Raw genomic sequence first — 5,176 nt, 5'->3', positions numbered from 1 at the left:
TGTCGTGTTTTGTTTTTGTTATTAGTTTCAAAAGACCATATGATTTAAGTCTAGAGGGTAATTTTAGTTGTTGTCTTATTTTGAATGGGATTGATTTGAGACCGACATAAATGGGTTGTAGAAGAATTTAAGAATGATCTAGAAAAACCCTGGGTTCAACATATTGAATTTTCTTTTTAAATACTAGTAAGTCTAAAGTGGATTTGAGTCAATTCCAATTCTACATACAATTAAATAAAAATGATAATTTAATATAATTTAACTTTTTATTCCATTTTTAATGCAAAAAATAAAAGATATTTTTCATAAAAGCAAATTATAAAAAAGTATAATATTTATTAATTTATAAATTTTATTTTTTAACATAATTAAAAATTTTAAGATAAAAAATAATTTTAAAAAATTAAATGAGATTCTTTTATTTATTTATTAGATTTGACAACGGAAATGAAGTCATTTAAAAAAAATTAAAATAAATAAATAAAACACTTGCTAATGTTAAAAAAGTAATGTTAAAATCTAAAAATCACATGGAAATGATCTCTTAAATAACTTTAAAGAAGGTAAAAGAGGGAAAGGTTATAAAAAAAAAAAAAAAAAAAAAAAAAAGGAATGCCAGCCATAGAGCAAACACAATCCAGAGAGTTTGACCATAAGAATGATAATAGCCACCATGGTCAGTGTCCTCAGCCGTCAGCAGCACCACCATTCCCACTACCAAGTACCAGCCACTATTTATTTTTTCCTTTTTTTTTAATTAAAAATAAATTGTATAAATATATTTATCTCTTTAATACATTCTTTCCATCCTCCTTTTTCTGCCATCCACATCTTTCTTCTCCTGTCCTCCCTATATATATCCAAACCAAACTTTTTGTTTTGCGCTTTTTCATTTTTTTTTTTTTTTCCTTTTGGGTACATTTCAATTTGTCCAAATTGCCAAACTTGTGCCAATTTCAAAACGGTGATTTATTTCTAATTCTCCTTTGTTTTAAATTTTAATTTTTTCACTTAATATAAAATTATATTCCCTTTGAAAAGATTTTTTTTTTTTTTTAATTTAAATGCAGGCTTAGAAAATGAAATAGAAAGTAATGGAGTCTACCAAGTTGCTTTATCTCTCTTCACAACTATGGCATTGATTTCAAGGCCCAATGTGATGTACTTGTGGGCCGAGATGGGCCGAAGTTTAATTTGGGCCTTAACGGTAAATCCCAGTCTCAAAGAAAGAAATACCTGCCAGCCCAGCAAGACATGCCCATTCCAAGTTGAGATGAGCGTTGTTTGGGCCTGCAATTGAAATCAAGATTTGGAGTTGATTGTTTTCTTTTCTCTGCCTATTGTCACGCTCCTCAAACTTTTTCCTAAAAAAGGGGCCAGGCCTACGTCTATGACACTAGTCTTATTTGGCTTAATCCATGTGTTTAGTACATAAAGAAGTACCATAGGGTGTAACTGAATATTAGGTGATGTTTGTTTTTTTTACTTTTTACTGAAAACAATTTGTTTTTAGAATTTAGGTTTTTTTTGTCTACTTTTTCATAACTTATTATAAACTTTTTATTAAAAAGAAAAAATCAAAATATGTAACTTTTTCTAAATGGAAAAAATAAAATATTGGGTTTTCTTTCCTTTTTAATACTTAATAAAAATAAAATACTACAAAAAAAATGACATGTTATAAAATATAAGATTTTGTATCACTATGGTAACTTATGAATGATCATCCATAAATATCTCTTGTAACTCCCTATAAAAGGGAGATACCTCTAATGAAATTTAATATAGAGTTTTCCCGTGCATTCTATTATCTTCATACGTTCTAATTTCTCTTTCTTGTTTTCTTCTCATTTCACTTTAAAATTTTACAACACGTTATCAGCATGAATAGTCTCTATAAGAGAAAAAAAAATACTCTTCTCTCTTCTTTCTCACAAAAGGTATGTGATAAACTTATATCATGATTTTCTATTTTATTACCCTTTGATCTCTATTTTCATTTATTTTATTTGAATACATAAATATGTACAACCCATATAACCAAAAGTTATGGGATAAATTATAAATTATAGGGTAAACTCATAACCAAAAGTTATGAAAAATGTGTATAATCCCAAAAACCAAAAGTTATGGGGTAAATTATAAATTATAAGGTAAATTCATAACTAGACGTTATGAAAAATATGTACAACTCCTATAACCAGAAGTTATGGGATAAATTATAAATTACGGGGTAAACTCATAATCAGAAGTTATGAAAAATATGTGCAATCCCTATAACTAGAAGTTATAAGGAAAAATTACAGAATTACAGATATATGACCAAAGTTATGTATATGATCTCTAATTATTTATTTTTAATTATACGGTATAACTAGATGTTATACCAAACAATATTATAGCTAGAAGTTATAAAATAAATAAATAAATAAATAAATGTTCATAGCCTGAAGCTATGTACAAATTTAAATAGTTTCTTATTTTGACAAAATAATCATAGCCTGAAGCTATAAAAGATATTAACTTTTAATTTCTTTTAATTATATTGTATAACTAGAAGTTATACATAAATAGTCCATAGCCTAAAACTATGTACAAATGTGAATATTTTATTGTGTTATATATGCTCTCATTGCTTTTATACAACTTATTAAGTCATTATCAATGACTAATATTTTTCCATTGATTTTAACTCTTCCTCTATGATAATATTTCTTTAATTATATAAAGGCGAGGTCTTTATGATAATGTTTTATGACTTGTTACTTTGATGAAACTCTTGTCTCATTAATTGTATAACATTGATGACAAACAATGTTAATACTATATCAAGTGATAGAAACCTGATTAAAGGCTCCATAAAAGCTTATACTATGTCACTAGTGGTATTTGATTCCATGTGAATGACACTTTATACGATGATAGATCCAAAAGAATCTTGTAAGACCAACTTGGTCCCCCGAGGTAAATGTCGTATGGATGTACATTATAAAACCAGAAGTTTTTATTTAATAACTAGTCTATATATACACTTAAAAGGTAGAGTAACATGTTGTGCAGATTATCATTTTAATGAAACAATTTTCTCACCATTAGGGGGAGAAAAGCCAGTTCCAGAATAACGATGTGAAATTATTTGGAATGCGTTGTCTTTGACTTATCTTGATCCTCATACAAATCAATGAGAACTAGAAGTTCAAAGGATCATTCATTTGCAAAATCTTACAAATCAATTATTAGATGCATTCATTGATACAAAGAAAGTAACAAAGTCACTTATCCCGGCTACAAATACTCTAACATGGATTGATGTCCTTGTAAGACAATTAACAAATGAATCTAAGATACGCCTAAAGCGTGATAGACCTGTCGGCTCAAAGGATGTAACTCCCCAAAAGAGGAGAACTCGAGAATAACTTGGCACTCTAGACGAGGCCATCAAAATGATTTATCAATTTAAAATTGATAAATCTATAACCCTAGAAGAGGCACATATTGAACGAGAAGCCCCTGAAAAGGCACAGGTACATGAAAATTGTGATATCTCAATAAGTTATGTACACACGGGAGAAAAATGGGATCAAAATAATATTGTTATTAACAATGTTTTTGCTTTCCAAGTGGCCTTTGATATCATAAGAAATTATGAAGATCTCAAACCACGAAATGTGGAAGAATGTCAACATAGAAATGATTGGCCAAAAATGGAAAGAAGCTATATAAGCAGAGTTAAACTCATTAACAAAACGAGAAGTTTTTGGACCTGTAGTCCAAACACCTAAAGATGTAAAGCCTATTGGGTAAAAATGGGTATTTGTTCGAAAATGCAATGAGAATAATGAAATCATAAGATATAAAGTGCGATTAGTAGCACAAGGTTTCTCGCAAAAACCTGGTATTGACTATGAGGAAACATTCTTTCCCATCATGGACGCAATCACATATAATTTCTTAATTAGTTTGGCAGTCCCAGAAGGACTAGATATACTTCTCATGAATGTTATTACAGTATATTTATATGGATCCATGGATAATGATATATACATAAAAATCCCTGAAGGATTTAAATTGCCTGAAGCAAATTGTACAAAGCCTCGTAGCATGTACTCAACCAAGTTACAACGATCCTTATATGGATTAAAGCATTCTGAATGCATGTGGTACAATCGCCTTAGCGAATACTTGCTAAAAGAAGAGTATGTGAATAACCCTATACGCCCATGCATCTTCTTAAGAAATCAGAAACCGGATTTGCAATTATCGCAGTGTATGTTGATGACTTAAATCTTGTTGGAACTCCTGAAGAGCTCACAAGAACAACAAATTACTTGAAAAATGAATTTGAGATGAAAGATCTTGGAAAAAAAAAAAAATTTGTCTCGGTTTACAGACTGAAAATTTTCCAAATGGAGTTTTAGTACATCAATCAACATACATTAAGAAAGTTTTGAAACGTTTTTATATGGATAAAGCACATTCTTTAAGTTCTTCAATGGTTGTCGGATCACTTGATATGAAAAATAACTCATTTTTTCCTTGAGAAAAATGATGAAGAATTACTTGGTCCTGAAGTATCATATCTTAGTGCTATTGGTGCACTTATATATCTTGCCAATTGTATACGTCCAAACATTGCTTTTTTTTTTTTTTTTGTCAAATTATTAGCAATATATAGTTCCGTTCCAACTCGAAGACATTGGAATGGTATCAAACATATATTGTGTTATCTTTGCGGAACTACTAGTATGAGTCTATTTTACTCAAGGGAATCAAAGTAATAATTGCTTGGATATGCAAATGCAGAATATCTTTCAGATTCATATAAAGAATTTCTTGCAATTCATGAAGCAAGTCGTGAATGTGTATGACTAAGGTCAATGATCCAACATATTCAAAAAACATGTGGACTACCTTCCATAAAAGGCAATGCAACCAAGTTACATGAAGATAATATTGCTTGTATTACACAAATTAAAGGAAGATTCATAAAAGGTGATAGAACTAAGCATATTTCCCTAAATTCTTCTATACTCGTGAGCTCCGAAAGAAAGGTAAGATCGATATTCAACAGATTCGATCATGCAATAATCTAGCAAATCTATTTACAAAGGCGTTACCTTCGACCACATTGAAAAAGAATTAAGGTATGACTTTGGAATACGAAGATTGAGAGATC

Source organism: Vitis riparia, chromosome 6, assembly GCF_004353265.1.
Source record: "Vitis riparia cultivar Riparia Gloire de Montpellier isolate 1030 chromosome 6, EGFV_Vit.rip_1.0, whole genome shotgun sequence".
Classification (NCBI taxonomy): Eukaryota; Viridiplantae; Streptophyta; class Magnoliopsida; order Vitales; family Vitaceae; genus Vitis; species Vitis riparia.
Note: the sequence above shows the minus strand (reverse complement) of the source record.